Source organism: Canis lupus, chromosome 13 (genome assembly GCF_048164855.1).
Source record: "Canis lupus baileyi chromosome 13, mCanLup2.hap1, whole genome shotgun sequence".
NCBI lineage: Eukaryota > Metazoa > Chordata > Mammalia > Carnivora > Canidae > Canis > Canis lupus.
Window position 1 is genome coordinate 60512047 of NC_132850.1, and position 24541 is coordinate 60536587.

General features: G+C 36.2%; 1 long non-coding RNA gene across 2 annotated transcripts; it reads right to left on the reverse strand.

Moving 5' to 3' along the window:
* Positions 1-80: 80 nt before the first annotated feature.
* LOC140602266 (uncharacterized) lies at positions 81-5762 on the reverse strand. 2 transcript variants are annotated; one of them, XR_012005235.1, is made up of 4 exons: positions 5689-5762; positions 5212-5295; positions 4419-4680; positions 81-2154 (listed from the first exon to the last, which is right to left on the reverse strand). It is a non-coding gene; the product is annotated as an uncharacterized lncRNA (long non-coding RNA). The 2 variants fall into 2 exon arrangements; XR_012005236.1 differs by lacking the exon at positions 81-2154 and adding an exon at positions 2967-3786.
* Between the last annotated feature and the right edge of the window lie 18779 nt (positions 5763-24541).

Genomic DNA, 24541 nt, shown 5'->3' on the forward strand with positions numbered 1-24541 from the left:
ATTTTATTTATTTATTTGAGAGAGAAAAGGAACACGAGCAGAGGGAGGGGGAGAGAGAAGGAGAAGCTGGCTTCTTGCTGATGAAGGGAGCCCATTTGACTGTTTCTTTCTTTTAAAGATTTTATTTATTTATTTGAGAGAAAGCACAAGCAGGGTAGAGGTAGAGGGAGAAGCAGATTCCTCTGAGCAGGGAGCCCGACATGGGGCTCAACCCTGGGACCATGGGACCATGACTTGAACCAAAGTCAGACACTTAACTGATTGAGCCATCCAGGTGGCCTAACTCTTTCTTTAGATTTAGCATATACATAAGACTTAGTCACAAGATAGTTTAAATGTACGTTTTTTATTTATATCAAAGTAAGTAAATCAATACTTCATATTCTAGGAATTTTAATACAGATTCTTTAAACATGCCAGCAGTATATCCATATCTATAAGCTTTATAATCACTAACGTCAATTGCCTTAGGGTATATTTATCTTAAAACTTTATTCTTAGAAACAGCACAGTACCTGTCGAAATTATGTTAGGAAATCGAAGCTCTGTGAACTTGACAGTTAATAAATAGCATGTTATATTTTAATATCCCTGAAGATTGCATTTAAAAGTCTAATAATTCTATAAAGCAATTTGAGTTAAATATTCCTTACAAAAATTAAGCATTTGCATTTCAAAAGGAGCTTGTATACCCTAGGGCTATGATGACCCATCTGAAATAAAACTTGACTGGATGGTACAGTATTAATGTTTACTTGATGTTTTCAGAGAAAAGCAAACAAATCCTATCTCTACAGTGTCATAAAGGCACTTACATATAGCTTTTTTCAACTTGATTTCTATTCTGACAGTAGAGGGGTAAAAAATACTTTGAAGCCTTATATGATGATAACTTTAGGGACAAGGGCTAACATTCTTATAACTTTGGCTCATAAAAAACTTAAAAGATTAAAGAGATTTATTGACTAGAAATTTTTTAGTACATGTCAAATTGGATTTTAAATCATCATATCAAAATGCATTGCTAGATTCCAGTTCCAGAACAACCATCAAAATGAAAACACAGTGTCATTCAGCTAACATTTCTATCAAATCTAGACACACAGGATTTTATAATTTACATAAATATGGATGTAAACTTTCATGCATTTAAATAACTTTAACATTTCAAATAGATTTCACTTCCAGTTTTTTAAAATCAAGTGTGATGAACTAAGAATTTATATTCAAATTAAATATCTCCTGCCATTGAAAGTGATGGAAAAAGTAGTTGCACATGAAATAAAAAATATCCTTTTAGAAGCTAAATGCCGCACACAAAAGTGTGACTAATAATTCATGATCTTTAATTTTAGCAAAAATTCAGTGCCCAGGCCTATCTACAAATCCTTAGTGTGTTCTCCAACTCTCCCAGTAGTTCTTGAAAAATATTCACCAATACAGCTAGGTATGATCTCCATCCCTCAGCATATAACCACTTTTCTGATTTCTGCAAGATAACAGAGTCCATCAGATATGATGTCCCACATCTTTCTCTTAAAATCATTCTAATTGGACTTCATCACTTTTTCTTTCCCTCTGATATTTTCCCCCTTAGAGACCAATCACTCTGCATGTACCCTTGATTTCATTATCCTCTGCCTATGCAGTGAACTACATAAATTACTTTTCTTCCCAGTATATTATCCCACCGTCTTCCTCTGGATTTGTTTCTCGAACTCTGAATATGGGTAAGCTCACATTTTAATATGGGTATTAAAAACTAAACTTGTCTTGGGACACCTGGATGACTCAGTCGGTTCAGCATCTGACTCTTCATTTCAGCTCAGGTCATAATCTCAGAGTCGTGAGATGCACCTTCATGTGGGGCTCCAGGCTCCACAAAGAGTCTGCTTAAGAATTCCTCTCTCCCTTCTCCCCTCCCCTAAATAAATAAATAAATAAATAAATAAATAAATAAATAAATAAAATAGATAGATCTTTAAAAAGTGAACTGGTCGGGATCCCTGGGTGGCACAGCGGTTTAGCGCCTACCTTTGGCCCAGGGCGTGATCCTGGAGACCCGGGATCGAATCCCACGTCGGGCTCCCGGTGCATGGAGCCTGCTTCTCCCTCTGCCTGTGTCTCTGCCTCTCTCTCTCTCTCACTGTGTGCCTATCATAAATAAAAAATAAAAATTAAAAAAAAAAGTGAACTTGTCTTATACCCACATCTCCCTACATTTAGTCCTATATCTCTACCCATCCATTTACAGCCATCTTTTTTTGTGCAATAGTTTATTTAGTTTATCATCTATGTTCACACTTCCTTGCCTCCACCCTTCTATACCACTAAGTTTTGGGCTTAGCTCACCTAAACTTCCTTTGCCAGAGTTGTTAATGAGGACTAACTTCCAAACGCAAAAATCATTCGGTCATTTTTTATGTTATTTTCCTGCGTTTAACAACCCTCTGTCTTATCCTTGAAATTCCACTTTCCTTTAGCATTGGTGATTACGCTTTCATCTGGTTTTCCAGATACCCTTTCAATAACACTTTCTTAACTTCCTCTTTCTCTAACTCTTAACAGTAGTGTGTAATTGTATATGTCTCCTACAAGTGATCGTATTCACACCTATCACTTTAACTCAGGTTAATAACTAAAGTTCAGTCCACCACTTAACTAATTATAAAGGTGATTGCTGTGCTAAATATGCTAAACATTGAGAGTATTAACATACTAAAATTACACTAATTAATGTATAGAATGCTTGATCATTCTGTCACTCCAATCTTTTAGGTGACCAGTAAAAACTGAATCTAACTGTGTGTGTGTGTGTGTGCATAAAAGTGACATAAATTAAGTGCAATCTGGTGTTGAACAAACTTGGGTTGAAATGATAGGTCTGCTATATGATAGCTGAGTAGCTCAAACAAGTTATTTAACCTTCATCCAGTTTAAATTATCTTTTTTATAAAATGGGTCTAAGTAATAAAATCTACTCTACTGTGTTGTCATAGAGATTAAAGAGGGTAAGTCCCTGATACTTAATAAATTTTCAAAAAAAAATTGAAAAGACAGACTGCTAACATTTTCATCCACAATTTTATCAAGCAAATTTAGCACTTGGCATAATCACAGTAGATATGCCCTGAAATTAACAGAGTTGAATTTACATGGCACATTAAAAATGAAAGAGAAGAGGATCAGAGGAAGCCTATGTTTTACCAAGAGGCTCCAGGGGGAGAGGCAACCTTATCAAACAAAAAACAAATTTAGACCTAAAGGAGAGGCTTTATTTGAAAAGACTGCTGGAATAGAGAAGAGAAGAGTAACAATTGCAAATAGGGAAAATGCCCCAACCATCAGACCTATAAATGCTTCAATGATTAGGCAGGAAAAGGATCTTCTTTGATAGGGAAGAGCAGACAAAGACAGGTAAGGCCAGGTGTAGGGGAGTGAGATGGGCAGGTGGGGTGATGGGACAGCTCAGCAGGAAATATCTGTCTTTGTGTTCAGTCAGTTCTCAAGAAGGATCTTTGAGAGTGAAGAAGCTTGTTTCACGTGCCAATGACTTGCGTCAAAATCAAGTCTTACACTTCTCCAATGGAGCCACCCTGGCGCCCCTAGCATAATATTATTAGGAGGATTTCCTTCCTAATCTCCGATGTTTTCCGGAAGTATAGGGCTTGGGTAAAGTCCAACATTGTCACTCTTTTTCTGGACTTTGGAGCTTTGGTAGAACGCATGTGATCCCACGGTTAGTGACTGACCCAAGTGGGGTGGAGATCTGGTTTTCCATGGTCACTGGACAAGTGGAGGTAGAAATAAGGCATGAATTTTCCAGAACTTAACATAGTCATTATTTTAAAAGTTTTCACCTTCTAAATGTTAGCTCTTTTGAGGGGGAGGGAACTCTTAATTATCTGCCTTGTGGTTCTACTGCTGCAGTTGTTACCTTCTTTTGTATCCTATTTTTGTGCCCTGCTAATTACTAGAATTGGCACCAGCACAATGTAAATTGGGAAAGAAAACTATCTGTAGGCATGTTCCACTTTGATATTAGGAATAGACTTTATGAGAATAGACTTCTCCTTGAGGAAAGTGTATTTTTATGAAGATCCTTGTAAAGGAATAATGAAGTTGATTTAAGAGATTTATGCATAGTTTATAAAAAATGTGTTTGGCTCTAAGGCCTTCTTACTATTAATGTTAGGTTTCTGCCCTGTTAAGATTTATGTTACCATTTTTTCTATTTTTCAAAAATTGGTTTAATAGTTGTACCCCTCCTCCCCAAAGGAAACTCTTATGTAATTAATACATATTAGAAATAATGACTATGTTTTGGTGAGTTCATTGGTAATTTCATCAGTATTCTTATAGAAATGTGATCACTTATACTCCAGAAACAAAAATCAAACATGAAATATTTCACTTACGTATATAATAGCTGTGTTCTTTTTCATGGAGATCTCCTTCTTTAAATCCTCAACCCTACTGTTTTAGTCTATACTATTCCTCTCTTGCCTGCCACACATCTGTCATCCTGGGAATCCTCTCCATACTTCCTTTGTGTTGAATACATTATTACCTGATTATTCATTTTTGAATTTACTTTCTGAATTTACTCCTTTATTTTAACAGAACACATTTTCTAATGGCTTCTTCTTCAGTCTCTCTGTTGAGGACTATTTTATTCATCTATTAGCAGAGGGAAAGAAAAAGGATACACACATGATCAGTACTTATTTTTAACTCTTTTCTCTCATAAATATTTTTAAAAGGAATATGGAAACCAGGCTCACTGATAAAATTGATGTTGTGCCTTAAGATGTTTGCTTTCATCATCATCTCCTTAAAAATACAGAAAATCCTATAAATTCAAAACTAACTGCATTTATTAAGCATAATATTTTTGACCTAAGAATAACATTTGTATAATCTTATTGATATAAGAACAAAAATTATTTCAGGTGCCAGTATTATATACATGACAAACAGTGTATAACAATAGGAAGAGAATTTGGGGGTTTCTACAAAGAGAGTAAATGACATAAAACATTGCTCAACTCCAAAGGATTAGACACTTTAATTCCAACTGCTACAAGCATGATTGCTAGTTACACAGTAAGGCCAGAACTATGTAGCAATATAAGCTTTAGAAACCTAAAACTGTTTTTGTTTTTTTTTTTTGAATCCCAGCTTTAATCTTTTCATGCTGAACTTTCTTACCTTGATAAATAGCAGCATCTTTTTCTTTTCTTTTCTTCTGTGTTTAGTTGATACACCACATCAATGCAAAATAATTCATAATGACTAAGTAGAGATCAGAAAAAGGAGCCTTCAGATGATTGTTAAAATGGCTTTTAAACCAGTTCTCAGTTGACTTTATTGAATAACCAAGAATAAATAAAATAACAATAACAATCGTATTCATAAGCTGTTCATACTGTCATGAATAAAAGTAGCTAAAAAATGGGGGCCCTGTCTGTTCTGCTCACTTGCAAGGCTTCAGAATTTATCTGAATACCTAGCACATAAAAATAAGTCAATAAGTATTTGTGGCTGAATGAATACCCTTTTTATTAGCTTTCAAAATCATTTCTGTCATCTGATGATTCTACATTATATAAGCTAATTTTCTGTCAAATCCCATTTATTGTTTTGTTGTTGTTGTTGTTATTTCAGAATCAATTTTACCTCACTGACCTTAGAACTGTGGCTTTGTCCAAAACTGGACATTACTTTCCAACATCTATAAATATTGTTGCTCCTATTTATACTATTTTTACTAAGAATTTTACAACTGCTGGTGTTCTATTGTTATTACATGTCACTATGATGTTAACAAAGGATGCTACTGCTACTGGTAATTGTGAAGATGATATACCAGTGTCACGTTCTTCTTAAATCAGATCAACTTTGCATCCCTCTTAGGTACTTTTATAGAGGGTTCACTGCACTTTCAATAAAAGTAAAGCTACTCACCATCTACTTTTATTCTTTCATGTAGACATATGCAAATCATCTCAATTTCTTCATTGTTTCCTATTCAAAAGCCTTCTGTCTCTGCCAGTTTCATGCTCTTTTCTTCAGTTCCCCAGTCGTACAAAAAGCACACTTTTTTTTTTTTTTTTGACATCTTTGGGTGGAGGGAGGGCTATCGGCTTTGCTTTTATTCAGTTAGGGTCCCAACAAGAAAGAGATAGTACACTAAAATTGGGATCTTTTGGACAGTGTATACTTACAAAGAGACTAATTACCAAACCACAAGCAGGTATAAAGGGAGCACAAAAAGTAGAGAAGGAAACAGAGGCTGACTGTAGCAGAGCTGTCACCATCCTACACCCATTGAGAGCAAGGGGAAGAGAAGGAAATGGAGTTGGGTGGAGCCAGACCACCAGGCTAAGGTAAACTCTCAGGAAAGGAAGCAGAGAAATAAACCTCCTCACCTCATCTCCCTCCCTCCTCCTAATCCCAGCCAGTGCTTTCTTTTTGTTTAATTCAGACAAAAGCCAGGCTGCACAGGAGCTTGTTGATACTATCAACAGCAGCCTGGCCTCTAGAGGAGAGCACTGGTGGAGAACAGTGGGGAGTGGATGTGGAAGGAAAGCTATCTGGCCAAGTCCATAACCTCTGTTTCACAGCATCCATTCTCATCTTCAATCCTGCTTGGTCATAAAACCTGAAGAACAAAACAGCTTGTACTACAGACCGAAATTGTTTCAGATTTCTTTCTTTGACATCCACTCAAACTTGTGGTCTTAAGGTCACTTCATAAAAAGATTGGAATAGTATGTCCAAATGTAATATATATTGCTCCTGAAATGGAACTTTCCCCAACCACTGCGCCACTTTCCTTCGCAATGGGACATTAAAGTGCATTTTCTCATCTCTCACTTTAGAAGAGATAATCTGACAAGCACCAGGTTACAGACCCCACAAACTTCACTGACAGATGAGGTTTCTGAGTTTTCCCAGAGTTTATTTTCAACCTTACAGTACATATGTCTTACCAAGGCATTAAAAGATGCTTGCTACTTCCCAATCACTAGATCCTACTAGCATAAAGCCATCAACGTAGTAGAACTGTGTGATGATTTTTGGACTATTAAGTTGGTCAAGGCCCTTTAAACTAGATTATAAAAGAGACCCAAAGAATGGGTAAAAGGGCAAGGCAGGAATATTAAATATGAATGTTGTCAGTGTTGTATATATGTAGGTTATTTGTGAATTTGCTGACTCATGATAGAGAAGAACAGATTTGACAAGTAAATAGCTAAATATCAACTAGGGATTGTGTTGAATTGTGCCACTAAAAATAGCATATCCATAACGGTGGCTATAAGTTGCATCATCACTTGGTTTAGTCATGACAACCTAATGAAGTTCTCCATGATGCATCTGGGGTTTTGTTTTTGTTTTTGCTGGCCAAGTAGATATATTAAGTATATGTTAGGAATCACCATCCCCGTGTCCATGATTTTTGATAGTGTTTCTGTAGTTATTTCAAAAATGTGTTATCGTTTTGGTACATCCTCCCTGGTAGTGGAGGTCTGGGGGCTTTAACTTGTACTGCAATAGCCTTTACTTTTTTTAATCAGATAATTTTAACATTCTACCAGTTACTAAAAATATCCACTTCAGCTATACATTCTGATATCATAGAAAAATAGTATGATTGAGGGACGCCCAGGTGGCTCAGCGGTTAAGCGTTTGCCTTTGGCTCAGGGCGTGATCCTGGGGTTTGGGATCAAGTCCCACATCAGGCTCCCTGCATGGAGCCTGCTTCTCCCTCTGCCTGTGTCTCTGTCTTTCTCTCTGTGTGTCTCTCATGAATAAATAAATAAAATCTTTAAAAAAAATAGTATGACTGATCTAAGTTCTAACCCCCACATATTATATTCATTCCAATATTCCTAATTCTCTGACTTTTCAGTTTCCTTCCCAAACAGTATGTAGCATGCTCATGGCGTTTAGTGTAGCCCATTGTTGAGTTGAGTCTACCCTTCTGGCATATTTTTTATTATCACTCCCAGGTATTCATGTCAATGTTTTAAATTCTGACTCCTAAGTTGGTTCACTGTGGTCAATAAGTTTGAATTATCTGAGACTGCCATTACTTGTCCCTTAGTCTGGTATCATACAGCCTTCCGGCACACATGCTTCTTCGGATCCTGCAGATAAAGGTTATTTCCTCCTGGACCCTGTCTTATACCCCTTGGTACTTTAGACCATGCCAGAATCAAACTCAAGTATAGCCTGTAGCAAATAAAGGGAAGTGGGTCCTATGAGAATTAGTATCAGCTTAGGAAGCCAGTGACCCAGGAAAGGTTTAATGCAGGGATGGAAGAAGACCCTGCAGATAGGGGAATATCTTGACACCTAAGCATGAACCATTTAAAGGAAAATTGGATATAGATGCTTCTCAGCTTCAACATTGTTTACCCAAAGGTCTCCAGCCCATGTCTTAAGGCCCCACCCTTTTCTCATCAGTGTTATAACATTAGTGTAAGAAACCTGTTGGGATGGAATGTATATCTCATGCTGCTACTTTGAGACCCTTGCAATTCTGAGCTTGATTCTCAGCTGTCTCTACCCTGTGACTATTAGAAATATAAGAATTCAGAATTGCTTTGGAGACCTTTGACTTTCCATGTGTGTTCTTATCTTATTGGAAACAGTCATAGTTTCCAATTTGTCTTTCTTTTTTCTATGTATGTTCTTTAGGGTGTTAAGAAGTGACGATGTGATTCCAAAAGTACTATAAGTTTTTTTTGTTACTTTAAGTATTACAGAGCCCCCCAAGCCTCTTCCTGGTTTAGTGATTTATCAGAAGGATGACAAGACTCTCATCTAGTTATATTAATGTTATGATTTCTTACAACAAAAGGACACAAAGCAAAATCAGCAAAAGGGAAAACCCATTGGGTGAAATGGAGAGGACACTAGACACCAAACAGCTCCCAAGAGTCCTTCACCAGTGGTGTCATACAGGACCTGCTTCATTTCTCCAGCAACCGGCTGTGACAAAACGTCTACCAGGGGAGTGCATTAGAGGCTCAGTTCCAAAGGGTTTTATTGAGGGCTAGTCTCTCGTTATTTAGCACATGCCAAAATTCTGGGCTCCCAAAGGAAAGCCAGTGTTCAATGTAAAACACATTATTTAGTATATCAAAACATCAAGTTGTCCACCTTGAATATATACAATTTTTGTCAATTATACTTCAACAGAGCTGTGGTGGGAAAAACAAACAAACAAACAAAAAAAACATTGCACAAAAAGTTTAGGCACAGTGAACTACTCTTAGCAGTTCTAGAAATAGAACACTCCCCACCTCCAAGTTCCCAAATGCCGCCCAAGAGCCAATCTTGCAAGTAGGCCTTATTAAGGAAAGCAATCTCTGGCCTGTTATGTTAGCTGTTCTCTGCACTTCTTAGTAGCTAATCGCCCTGGCCACTTGTTCTCCAAGACCTTGTTCTTTGCATGTACTTTATTCCATATCCCTTTGGTGATAACTTGAATATTTTTTTTTCAAATACTGTGAATTACTTTTGTCTCATTTTTACCTGCAAAGGGAATTATTATGTGCTCCTTAAATACATGATGAACCAAGTTCCAGAATCCCATTTTAAAGACCTTTAACTTGGGGCCACTTTTTTAAATTTATTTTTTTACTTTTTAAAAATAATTTATTTATTTATTCATGAGAGACAGAGAGGCAGAGACACAGGCAGAGAGAGAAGCAGGCTCCATGCAGGGAACCCAATGCGGGACTCAATCCCGGGACCCCAGGATCACACCCTGGGCCAAAGGCAAGCGCCAAACCACTGAACCACCCAGGCTGCCCCCTTTTGGAACACTTTTAGGAGCAACTGCTGTTCAATCAGGAACCCAACAGAAAACAAATGGAATAATAAAAATTGAAATCTGTCAAAGAGGAAGTATTTACAAAGAATATAATTACAAAGACTAGAGTGGAAAGACAACAATAACAACAACAAAAAAGAAAGACAACAAAAAGATTGTGCAGAAACACAGCACTATTCGCATCATAGGCGCTAGGGAACAACAGGAGAGTTGTCTGACCCCAGAACAAGAGAGGGTGATGTTGGACAGAAGCTCTAGAAGGAGCATTCTTCTGAAGGAAGCAACTAGCCAAGGACAACCAGAAAAATAAACAGCCTGAGCTCACGCTTCCCACTCCTTTGGGTCTGGTGCATTAGCCCAAGCCAGAAACCAGACAGCCTGGGATCTCACTGATGTAATGAATATAAGTCAATCTATCAGGGCACAAGACAACTTGGGAAAGTTTAGAGAGTTTGGACCTGGAAGGCAAACAGAAGATATTTGGCACAATTTATAATTCATTTCCCATTTGCTGAGGTTCTGCATCTTTTAATTCAAACATTTTCTGGCATCTCACTTCCTCAAAGGATAATTCTAAAAAAAAATTATAACTAATGAATTTTCTTTCTACTCCCTACTTAAATATTCGAGTCTTATTAGTATCACTCATCAGTTTTCCCAAAATATACCATTAAAATGTCCTTCTCTGATTTTTAAAAATTTTATGGTGTTTTTCTCATGTTACTTTTCTCATTTTTTTTAGTTGTTTAGTGTCATAATGACCTTACTAACTATTCACATTGTATTGTATAAAACACATTGTTTTAAGAAAACCTTTTAGTTAGAAAATGCTCTATGTATTTTGCTAAATTAATACAATATATAGCCCAGCAGTCTATGTGTGTAAATACAGCATTAATGTTTTTTCTTTCCTTGCTAAAATCTAGCCCAGTAAAATATTTAGTAGAAAAAAAGAAACACAGTTTATAAGTCAATAGACAGGAATTCTAATCAAATCTGCTGCTTGCCAGAAACACATCTTGATCAAGGAAATGTCTCTCAATTTTAGCATCCTCACTTGCAACGTGAAGAGGTTGGCTGTGAAGACCTCAAGGACCTCTTCCAGGTTTAAGAATTTGTTTACTGATTTCAGTCCAAATTGTATTAGCCACTTTCCCTATCTCTGCCCCCTGTTGAGTATACAGAGTACCTTTCAAGAATATATAAAACATCTATGACAGTTATTCTACAGATTTGAAGTGTTCTTCTGAGAGTAACATGTCCACAATCAACTCTAAGATACAGTGTTCTTGTTTAAGTGTTAGAATTATAAAAAAAAAAAAAAAAAAAAAAAAAAAAAACATGTCCCAGTACTGGCATTTCCTCATGATTCCATTATAATGATTTAGTAGGTTATATCTTAATGGTAAAAATATTGTCTTGTTGAAACCGTGCCCCATAGCATTAGAAAGTTGAGACTAAGTTGAAATTTAAAACTTGTTTTTCAGAGCTCTGTTTCTTGCTAATCAGCTATGTTTTCTTTTCAGACCCCACTAATAAATCCACTAGCTGTCTCCACAGAGGCCTCCTACTGATACAGATGGTCACTTACACAGTTCCAGCCTATCAACAAGGTCTTCATTCCTTACCCAACATAACGATCCCAAGACCCCATCCACCTAATACTGACGCTCAGGGAATGTGCATCTTTGACCTAGACACATGTTGTAAGCTGTTTTGAATATCACATGACCATCTCAAAGAAACATCCAAACCTTAATTCATTGTCTCTACCCACATCTGCTCAATAGATTTATTCTCTATTCTTTCTTCTAACAATATAGGCAACTCTCATTTACCTAAAAGCTCAGGTTAAAATCCTAAGGGTTGGGCAGCCCGGGGGCGCAGCGGTTTAGCACCACCTGTGGCCCCGGGTATGATCTTGGAGACCAGGGATCGAGTCCCACTTTGGGCTCCCTGAGTGGAGCCTACTCCTCTCTCTACCTGTGTCTGCCTCTCTCTCTCTCTCTATGAATAAATAAACAAAAATCTTTTTAAAAATCCTAAGAGTTATTCCCATCTTCTCTCTGTCCTTCCCTTTCTACTTCCCAATAAGTCAGGATGACCTGACAATTTAATGTTCTGTATATTTACTGAGAGCATCCCATTCTTATCAGAGTAAAGCCAAAATCCTTAATATAGCCCAAAAGGCCCATCTCTCAAGCTTTGCCTAGAGCTACATACTTTCTCATCTCTGTCCTCCAGCCCTACTCTTTTGAACTGTAAGTTATTTTTTTAAAAATAAAAGATTTTATTTATTTATCTGACAAAGGGAGAGGGAGAACAAGCAGGGAGAGTGGTAGAGAGAGAGGGAGAAGTAGATTCAGAGGATATGCATAACCCCTCCTTGTCCTACCGGTGACCTCCTCGTGTCAGGGGCCAGGTTTTGCCTCATTTTAGTATTCAGTCTCCACCCTAAAGTGAACATAGGATGAATGTAACATACATGTTTGCTCAATAAACATGCTCCATCTGTTCTCATGAAGAGCCATGAGTTTCCATAGAAGGGGCCTGGTAAAAACTAAAGTCTCAATAAATATTAAATTATCATCATCACTATCATCATCATCTCCTAGAGAGAGACTATTGAGGGAAAAGAGGTTCAGGACAGAGTTATAAGAAGCTTCAACATTTAATAACCAATTAGAGAACAAAAAAAAATGAAGATTGAAAAAAGAATCCAGAAAGCATGAAAAGATGTCCACCAGACTTAATAGCATGAAGGCAATTTTTTTTTAACCTCAAGACCACTTAAACAAAAATCCAATGGTTGTGGTGAGTAATTAATGAGAGATAACCAATAGAGAGTATGAAGAGTACATAAAACTCTTCCAAGAGGTCACCTGTGAAAGGCAAGTAGCTGGAATGAATGTGGAATAGGCAAAAAGCTTAAATATAGACAGGAATATTCTAGTAACAATAAAGATATTGAAGATAAGGAAAATGCAGGAAACAACAAATGTTGGAGAGGATGTGAAGGGGGAACCCTCTTGCACTATTGGTGGGAATGCAAAGTGGTATAGCCACTATGGAAAACAGTGTAGAGGTTACTCAAGAATTTAAAAATAGAGCTACCCTACAACCCAACAATTTCACTACTGGGTATTTACCCCAAATATGCATATGTAGTGTAAGGTGCAGGGCACTTGCATCTCAATGTCCATAGCAGCAATGTCCACAATAGCCAACCTGTGGAAGGAGCCTCGATGTCCATCGACAGATGATGGATAAAGAAGATGTGGTCTGTGTATACAGTGGAATATTCTTCAGCCATTAGAAACGACAAATACCCACCATTTGCTTCGACGTGGATGGAACTGGAGGGTATTATGCTGAGTGAGGTAAGTTAATCAGAGAAGGACAAACATCATATGGTTTCACTCATATGTGGAATATAAGAAATAGTGAAAGGGATTATAAGGGAAAGGAGGGAAAATGAGTGGGAAAAATAGAGAGGGAGACAGACCATGGGAAACAAAGGGTTGTGGAAGGGGAGGTGGGGATAGGGATGGGGTAACTGGGTGACAGCCAGTGAGGAGGAGACTTGATGGGATGAGCGTTGGTTGTTATACTCTATGTTGGCAAATCCAACTTTGTGATAGAACAATGGAGAAAAGAATAAGACTATATTTGGTTGTGAAAAAATGAGGTAATTTCTCTCTAAAATTGTTTTCTCACTGAAAATAGGCAGGGAAATTTCTGAGATTTGAATTAAAATATTGGGGAAAATTGTAGTATAGAGAGTTGGAGTGAATATCAATTACAGATATTAATTGACTATGAAACAATATTAAGTGGAATCCTGAGATTAATGACCACCAATATATGGGAGCAATAGTGTGCTCTAATGTATAAAATTCTCCAGTCTTGCTTAGCTCTTTGGGTGTATATATAGATAGGGTGGAAAATTTTATTCATCCACCTTGAGAATTTTCTTAGATCTTAAAACATCTTAGGAAATTTAGGTATAGGCATTAATTTATGTAATCTAATTTGTATTAGAGAGGAAATGATGCAAAGAAGGTTCTGATAGGTAAGGAGAAATAAGAAGGGTTGATAAGTTGGCGTTCTCCATGAGCTCAGATGATGGAGATAATAGATTTAATAAGTGAATAATTGAGAAATATAATATGTTGAATTAAGACAGTGGAAATTCGAGGCTATTGCTCTGAGAAGACTACTTATTATATTTGAGTGATACTTACTATATTTGGATAGTACAGTCAGGGTCCAGAGCCCTGTTAGCAGAGCAGGATTGCTTCATCAATCCAGATCATGTCAATTTCAGGCCTTGATCACCCACTTTTTTGGTGTTTTGTGCGGTTCACAAACTGCACAGCCTTATACAACAGTCATTCTTAGGGTATGGCGAGTGGAATTTATTTTTTTTTCTTTAATTTTTTTTTTTTTTTTGCGAGTGGAGTTTAATGGGAAGATTATTGTAGTTGAGAAGAGCTGAGAAACTAATGTGATGAATTGGTCATCTATGGATCTTATAGTCCAAAATGATGTCAGGACTTGAAAGTAAGAGAGAGACTTTAATGCAGATACCAAAGCATCAGTGAATAAAGATGAGTGACCAGGTGCTTATCTCTAAGGCAGAGACAAAGAGGAGTAGAAGTGACTTTTTCAGCTAATATGAGATGTGTTTTACAGAGACAAACACCAACCTGTCCTCCCTACACAGATGTAGTTATTTGAATTTTATTTAGTCAATGTTTACATAACACTGTATCTCACAAACTGTTCTAAGCTCTTTTGAAATATTAACATACTTACTCCTCAGAATAACCTTATAAAGATTACTGAGGTATTCATTTAACAGATGAGGACATGTAAACCCAGAGAGTTAAATAAATTGTCTAAAATCACATAACAAAAATAGTGGAACTGAGATTCAACCCAATTGGTGAGAAAGAGAAAGTGGTGATGGGGGAGGGCGAGAAAGAGAGTAGCCAATTCTTAATTAGGCTGTAAGGATTGTGGAAGTAAATCCACTTGTATTTACAGCTAACATAAATATTGAATGATGTGAGATATGGTGAAGGAGGTGGGCACAGATAAAGATTATAGGTGAAAAATCAGAAACGGAAGGTTGGATTTAGAGGAGAAATCTCATACTGGGAGTAAGTGAAAAGGAAGAAAAGTAACAGAAGTGTCACCTAGAAAAATGGAAGGTAACGCACTGTAAATTGTGTTTGAACAATCTTTTGATAGAAGAAGAGTGCTTAAAATCAGTTTCTGCCATGACCAGAAATAATGTTAGAGTTACTGTGTTTGGTTGGGGCTTTTTTCCCCCTGCAAGTCACAAGAAGCCGATACAAACGATTCCTATTCCCCAATAAGAATGACATCTGTGGTCCAGCACAGCAAATGTGAAGTGGTTTTGGGACATTAGTTGGACATTAGCTAACCATGTCATTAACTATCCTTTTATCTCACGGCTCTGTTTACCATACTTCATTGTGGTATGTCTTTGTTAGTATTTTTATTCAATTCTAGTATAAGTGGGTCATAAAATTCCATTATTTTCATCACATTAAAAATGATTAAACCAGATTGTTTCCTATCTTTCGAATTTCTGTATAGTTGATAGAAAGGACTGACAAGCGGTTGTTGAATGAAGTTCTTAAGAACTTTAATAAGAGCTAAGCCTCTAGCTGTCTTGATGATTAATTAAGTACAAGAGATTAGTGGCACCACTGCAGGGACACTGTGCCAAGCCAATACTTAGTGACAATATTAATTTTTCATGAAGGAGGATCCAGACTTCCCACTGCTAATCTCACATCCAAATTTTTTTAATAAAGCAATGAAAGTCACTGAGTGAAAAAGAAACACCAAGAGAGAATAAATTATAAAAGAACTAAAGTAAAACGTAGAACACACAATAAAGAAATTTAGCAGTTATCTAGACAGAAAAATAAATGGCAGTCATTACCACATCCTCTCTTTTCCACAACCAAGGCAGACATCAAAGAGTAATCCTAGTGTTCTTTTCTGCTGAACACAAATCTAGTCCTAAAAACCTAAAAAATAGTGTTTTGGATCGTTTTGGAAAATTAATGTACACAGCTGGTATTTTTATGACTAATTTGCGGTCCTCAGTGATATATTATCTCTTCGTATAAGAGAAAAGAAAACAGAAAATGTAAAGAGACTAAGAGACTAGTACAAGTCCAAATTACTCAGGGAGAAAGCCAGGACTAGAATTTAGACTCACCAATGCTCAGTCAGGAAAGTTCTTGGGGTTATCTTTGAAGACTGTCTTGGAATTTCTTTGTTCTTTCTTTTCTATTTTAATTTTTTTCACTATCACTGCCGAGTGTTGTTTATCCTCACTAATGCACCTAGAGCAATCTTTGGTTTTCAAGTCAAGTCTGTGATATGTGTATACATTTGATCTTTAATTTGTGCAGTTCTATGGAACACTTACGGTAGTCAGTTGTATATGAATTTTAAAAAATTATCAAACTTCAATGTTTCTTATTAAGTCTAGATGAATGAAAAAAAAGACAAGTCCCATTTGATTTCATGCAATAGCTGATCTATTTATTTTATGAAGGAAGACAGGTGTGTGTGTGTGTGTGTGTGTGTGTGTGTGTGTCATACCTAAGTTTTCCTAGTGAAAGATACAAAGTCTTCCCTAGAGACAGTCATTCATCTTTCCTGCTGGTTCACTGTTGACCTAGATGGATCTATAGGGACTTTGAGCCAGGGCGACTGCTGCCCTCATGTAACAGATGAGCTGGGGTGTTCAGTAGTAAGAGTCTTATCTAGTACTCTCCTTGAAATGCTGCCTCTAATGATTAAAGGTAGTCCTTTTGCTTTAAGAGGCTTTAAATACAGCTACATTTGTTTCACCTTTACTGAGGTATAATTGACAAATAAAATTTTAATATCCTTTAAAGTGTACAACAAGATGACCTGATCTGTGTATACATCGAGAAGGATTCCTACCATCTGAGTTAATTAACACATTTTTGACTAATGTAAATAATACTGTATTGTATAATTGAAATTTATAGAGTATAAATTGAGAGTTTATAACTTAAGTGTTCTCATGCATACACAAAAGCAAGTAAATACAGGTAAAGCAATATTTTAAACTTCATACACTAAGAGTTACAGGGTTAAGAGTTAAAGGCATGTTTGGTTTTATTTTGTTTTGTTTTTCCTGATGGGGTGGGGTGAATGTATATTTCCTGGTAAGAAGCAAAAAGAGAATTTAAATGGAAATTTAAAAATATGTATTTTGGCATTTTGCTTCACTGTTTTGCGAGGCCCAGACCCTTCCTTCACCAATGTCTTTATATTTATTTCTATGAGCACATTAATGGTACTAAAATTCTTTTGGAATCAGGATTGAGGATCTCCCAGTTGAAAGGACATTCATTTCATTTCAGAAATGAATATTGTGATATTGGGACTGTAGAAATTACAATGATTTAGTATGATTTTATCCTAGAACAATGTGGCATTTAAACCATAGTCTTCTTTTTTGGGTGTCAGCCTTGCAGAGAGCCTTAGTTTTTCCCCACCTTTCTCATTATTACTCTGAGACTGAACTTAAGTGGACTGTAAGAACAGGATTCTGTTTCTGTCAATTTTTCTTTGGCAACTCTCCATTTCTGGCACATAATTTGTTCCAGATAAAGCAAAATGTTCTCCTGTATCTTAGGAATTACCTAGAGGTAATAAATTATTCAAAATCTGTAACTAGATCTTCTCAGATTTTCTTTTAAGTTAACTTTCTTAAATTTCTGTTTTCATTGTAGTATTCCATTATGTGTATTATGCTTGCAAGGCATCTCAAACCCTGTGGGAATTTGAGGGTAAAGGAGATAAATGCTGCTTTCTTTCCAAAATGTTCTTAACAGCCTTAGGCTATCTCTGAATCATGAATACTTAAAAATAATTGGAATGCAAATGAATACCTAATTGACAGATAGAAAAATACTTTTAATTACCTATATTCCTTTTAAGTTTTGAAATCTAAAAATAAATTTTTGAATGTATAATGAGTTTAATAAATAGGCTAATATAAAGACGAGTAAGATGTCAGCTTGAATAGTGTTGATAGAAGGCGTTCATCAGTATGATCTTATGGTCAGCATTCTCCTTATAAACAGCTCACATGTCTAATATGCTTTCATTTTCAAATCCTAGTGAGAGTTCTGGTCTTTTCTCTCAACATATAAGTAAGAACTTAATTTTGTACCTAGGATTTCGAGTAGGGAGGATATGTTCATAGAATGCCACAGAGTAGAAGACCTTTGAAAGCTTGCCATTAAAATTCATTTCCCTTCTCTAATTGTGAGGATAATTAAATTTGGCTTATTTAAGTTTCAATTTTCTCCAAAATTCTGTCTCCCACCACAAATATTCCATCAATTTATTCAATAACCTTTTTGGTCCTTATTCAACAAGCATTTCCTAGAGCTGCTACATCTCTTCAGTTTTGAGCAAAGTGATGTTGATTTGCAGATAAACCAGCCACTGCATCAAGTGCTATATATCAGAGTCCAGTGTAGGAAAACCTAGGAGGTAGAATGTAGAAAGTAGAATGTTTATATCAGAATTTTCATAATAACCAGAAGCTATAAGTAATCTCAAAAGTGGCCACTGCAGAATGGACAAACATAGTGTGGCATATTTACATAATAGAAAACCATGCAATGATGCAAATGAAGGAATCATAGTCACATGCAGCAGCATGGATGAACTTTAGAAACATAATGTTAAATAAATAAAGCAAAAGAAAAAAATACATACTATTATTCCACTTTATGTATATTTCAATAAAAAGATGGAACCATAAAACTATAGATTTTACGTAGGTTAACCTAAATGGCAGAAGGACAGAGAACAGTGAGGAAATTACTAAAAATGAATGTTAGGGTATATCTGATAAATACATCTGATATATTGAAAACATTCCATCCTAAAACAACAGAATACACATTCTTTCCAAGTACACATGGAACATTCTCCAGAATAGATCACCTATTAGCACAGAAAATGAACCTCAACTAATTCAAGATCAAAATTATACCATGTATATTTTAATCACAACACTATGAAACTAGAAGTCAGCCACAAGAAAATATCTGGAAAGACCACAAATATACAGAAGTTAAATAACATGCTACTAAACAATGAATGTGTTAACCAGGAAATCAAAGAAGAAATTAAAAAGTACATGGAAACAAATGAAAATGAAAACATAGTGGTCCAAAACCTTTGGGATGCAGCAAAAGCAGCCCTAAGAGGGAAGTATATAGCAATATAGGCCTACCCCAAGAAGTGAGAAAAATCTCAAACAACCCAACCTAAGGAACTATAAAAAGAATAACAAACCTAAAACTGGCAGAAGGAAGGAAATAATAAATATTACAGCAGAAATAAATGATCCAGAAACAAAAACAATAGAACAAATCAATGAAACCAGGAGGTAGCTCTTTGAAAAAATCAATAATATTGATAAACTTCTAGACAGACTTATCAAAAAGGAAAAGAGAAAAGACTTAAATAAAGTCATAAATGAGAGAGGAGAAATAGCAACTGACACCACAGAAATACAAATAACTGTAAGAGAATATTATAAAAAAACTATGTGTTAACAAATTGGACAACCTAGAAGAAATGAGCAAGTTCATAGAAATATATAAATTGCCAAAACTGAAGCAGAAGGAAGTAGAAAACTTGAACAGACTTGATAACCAGCAATGAAATTGAGTGAGTAATAAAAAAAAAAAAAAAAAAAAAAAAAAAAAAAAACTCCTAAGAAACAAAATTCCAGGACCGGATGGCTTCACAGGTAAATTCTACCGAAATTTTAAAGAAGATTTAATACCTACTCTTCAAAAATATTCCAAAATATAGAACTGGAAGGAAAACTTTCAAATTCATTCTATGAGGCCAGCATTACCTTGATACCAAAAGCAGGTAAAGACATCACTAGGGATACCTGGGTGATTCAGTGGCTGAGTGTCTGCCTTCGGTCCAGGGTGTGATCCTGGAGTCCCAGGAGTGAGTCTCACATCGGGCTCCCCACAGGGAGCCTGCTTCTCCCTCTGCCTGTGTCTCTGCCTCTCTCTCTCAATCTCTCTCTAGGTCTCTCATGAATAAATTAATAAAATCTTTTAAAAAGACACCACTAAAAAAGAACTATAAGCCAATATCCTTGGTGAACATAGATGCAAATATTCTCAAAATACTAGCAAACCAAATTCAATAATATATTAAAAGAATCATTCACCATGAACAGGTGGGATTTATTCCAGAGGTGCAACTCTGGCTCAACATTCACAAATCAATCAATGTGATACATCACATCAGTAAGTAAAAGGATAAGAACCAAATGATCATTTCAATCATGGCACAGATCAAAGACATAGAAAAAGCACTTGACAAAGTACAACGACCATCCATGATAAAAACCCTCAACAAACTACATTTATAGGGAACATACCTCAATATAATAAAGGCCTTTTTTGAGAAAGCCACAGGTAACACCCTCAATGGGGGAAAAACAGAGAGTTTTTCTCCTAAGTTCAGGAAAAGACAGGGATGTCCACTCTCACCACTTTTATTCAACATAGTACTGGAAGTCCTAGTGATAGTAATCAGACGAGAAAAAGAAATAAAAGGAATCTAAGTCAGTAAGAGGTAAAACACTATTTGCAGATGACTTGATAATCGATATAGAAAACTCCAAAGACTCCACCAAAAAACTGCCAGAACTGATAAATTCAGTAGAGTCACAGGATACAAAATCGAAGTATAGAAATCTGCTGCATTTCTCTGCACTAATAATGAAGCAGTAGAAAAAGAAATTAAGAAAACAATCCCATTTACAGTTGTACCTAAAATAAAACAATGCCTAGGAATAAACCTAACCAAGGAGGTGAAAGACCTATACTCTGAAAACTATAAATCACTGATGAAAGAAACTTAAGATGACACAAAGAAATGGAAAAACAGGGGAACCCTGGGTGGCGCAGTGGTTTGGCGCCTGCCTTTGGCCCAGGGCGCGATCCTGGAGACCTGGGATCAGTCCCACGTCGGGCTCCTGGTTCATGGACCCTGCTTCTCCCTCTGCCTGTGTCTCTGCCTCTCTCTCTCTCTCTGTGTGACTATCATAAATAAATAAAAAAATAAAAGAAAAAAAATTTAAAAAAAAAGAAATGGAAAGACATTCCATTGGAAGAACAAATATTGTTAAAATGCCTATACTACCCAAAGCAATCTATACATTTAATGCAATTTCTATCAAAATGTATGGCAATTTTCACAGAATTCGAAAAAAATAATCCTAAAATTTGTGTGGATCCACAAAAGACCCTGAATAGCCAAAGTAATCTTGAAAAAGAGAAGCATAGCATCACAGTATTGGACTTGAAGTTATATTACAATGCTGTAGTGATCAAAACAGTATGGAACTGTCAGGAAAACAGACACATAGGTCAATAGAACAGAAAGGAAAACCCATAAATAAACCTACAACTATATGGTCAATTGATCTTCAACAAAGCAGGCAAGAATATTCAACACAAAAACAGTCTCTTCAACAAATGCTATTGGGAAAACTGGACAGCAATATGCAAAAGAATGAAATTGGACCACTGTCTTAAAGCATACCTAAAAAATACATTCAAAATAGATTAAAGACCTAAATGTGAGACTTAAAACCATCAAACCCATATAGAAGAACACTGGAAGTAACCTCTTTGACATAGGCCATAGCAACTGCTTTTTAGATATGTCTCCTGAGGCAAGGAAAACAAAAGCAAATATAAATTATTGGAACTAAATCAAAATTGAAAGCTTCTGCACAGCAAAGGAAACAATCAACAAAACCAAAAGGCAGCCTATGGTATGGGAGAAGATATTTGCAAATGACATATCTGTTAAAAGCTTAGCATCAAAAATCCATAAAGAAATAAAATCATAAAAAAACAAATAATCCAAATGAAAAATAGAAGACATGAAGAGACCTTTCTCCAAAGAAGGCATACAGATGGCCAAAAGATGTAGGAAAAGATGCTCATCATCACTCATCATCAGGGAAATGCAAATCAAAACTACAATGAGCTATCACTTCACACCTGTCAGAATGGTTAAAAGCAACAACACAAGAAACAACAGGTGTTCACACGGATGTGAGAAAGGAGAACCCTTTTTCACTGTTGGTGGGAATGCAAACTGGTGCAGGCACTCTGGAAACAGTATGGAGGCTCCTCAAAGACTTTAAAATAGAAATACCTTACAATCCAACAATTGCACTACTGGGTACTTACCCAAAGAATACAAGAACACAAATTCAAAAGGATACATGAGCTCCTATGTTTATAGCAGTATTATTTACAATAGGCAAGATACAGAAGCTGCCCAAGTGTCCATTGATTGATGAATAGATAAAGAAGTGGTGCGTATATATACATTTGTGTTTGTGCGTGCATGTATATACACAATGGAATACTATTCGGCCATAATAAGGAATGAAACCTTGTCATTTGCATGACATGGATGGAGCTAGAGAGTATAATGCTAAGCAAAATAAGCCAGTCAGAGAAAGAGAAATGCCATATGACTTCGCTCATATGTAGAAATTAAAAAACAAAAAAAAAAGCAAGGGGAAAAAAGAGAGAGAGATTCTCAATTACAGAGAACAATCTGATAGTTACCAGAGGGGAGGTGGGTGTGGAGATGGCTGAAATAGGTGATGGAGATTAAGGAGTGCACTTGTCATGATGAATAGGGCGATGTATGGAACAGTTGAATAATTATAATGTATGCCTAAAACATGTAGAACACCGTATGTTAACTAACTGAAATAATAAAAATAAACAAATAGGGACGCCTGGGTGGCTCAGTGGTTGAGCGTCTGCCTTCGGCTCAGGGCATGATCCCGGAGTCCTGGGATCAAGTCCCACATCGGGCTCCCTGCATGGAGCCTGCTTCTCCCTATGCTTATGTCTCTGCCTCTGTCTCTCTGTGTCTTTCATGAATAAATAAATAAAATCTTAAAAACAAACAAATACATGTTAGGGTAGTGGTAACTTTGAGGAAAAAGGAGATTATAATTTAAAACAGTTCTATAGAAAGACATGGTGCCCTTCCTAGTGTTATACACAGATGTTTGTTCTATACTACTTGATTATTAGACTGTGCACATGGTTTTATTTTATGTGAGTGTTATTCCTCAAAATAAAGATATTTTTAAAACAAAAAGTGTGATGTATCCTGAAAAGTGACATATTTGTTTTTTGTTGTTGTTTTATAGTCCGTGACAGTGGAAACTGCTTTGCTCAACTCTGCGTACTTAACCCCTAGCACTTAGCATGAGCTTGGTGTTATTGTTGAATAAATGAACGGGTAGAAATATTGGCAAGAAAAAATTGTGTGCACCCCAAAACTTTTAGTACACATTGTTTATTATGGGTAAAATTTGTAGAAGATTAAAAAAAAACCTAAAAATCAAAATCACTGGAGCACATGTGTGGCTCAGTCAGTTAAGCCTCTGACTCTTGATTTTAGCTCAGGTCATCATCTCAGAGTCCTGGGATCGAGCCCCAAATTCTATGGCCAGTGGAGAGTCTTCTTGAGGATTCTCTCTCTCTCTCTCTCTCTCTCTCTGCCCCTCCCCCACTATACAATAAATAAATCTTAAAAAAAAATCAGTCATATTCTAATCTACTTACTAATTAAATTGAAGTGACTGAATTAAAAAAAAGTGGCAATCCATGTAGAAAGACAGTCCTCCACGGGCCTCTCAGATTTTTGCCTGTCTTCCAATCAGGGGCACTGACTACCTTTTGCTCCAGACTATCTTCTAAATCACATTTTGTTTTTGTTTTTGTTTTTGTTTTTTGTCTCCTTTCAGAGCAAAGGGAACATTTGCTTACTGCCCATTACAAAAGATGTGGCGTTCCAAAATTCAGGATACCTCTTCTGTAATGCAACCTGCTAGGTGTGCCAGTGGCACCCGGTCCTCTTCCTATTACCCTGTGGGCATTGGAATTTGAATACCTGATGCAACTGCTGATATTCTGGCTATTGTCTTTGCCATAAAGAATGAACAGGGTTTCCTATTTTTGTTTTTTCTAAAACAGGAGTCTTGTGTCTTCTACAGCATCTACAGATCTGTGGTGAACTAACTTTTAGCTCTCCTATAGAGTAAAACATCAGACCCTTCTTAGCTCTTGACACACTGATGTTTTCTTAGGAAAGTCCTAGAACCCCAGAAAGCTGTATGGAACAAATCTACATCCGTAGCTTATTTTTAAAATGCATACTTAACACAAAATCACTACAAGTTCTGGCAGTTTATTTTAATAGATAATATTATATAGCATTTCTAAGGAAGTGCTATAAGTTGTCACATTCAAGCTGAGCTTTACTTTACCCAAAACAAGTGTTTAAAGGAAATGCTAAAAATAAAAAGGAACAATGAAGGCATTTCTTCATAATTTTCCTGTTTATGTAAGTACAATGAGTGTTAGATTTTCCCTCACATATTGGATATATTTAACTAGCTATTGAAAAAGGATTTCAGAATTTGATTCCTTAAATGAAATCCTGAAAAAAAAAAATTCCTCTGTGCACAGTATGCTAAAACTGCATTTATAGCTAATGCTTCGCAAAATA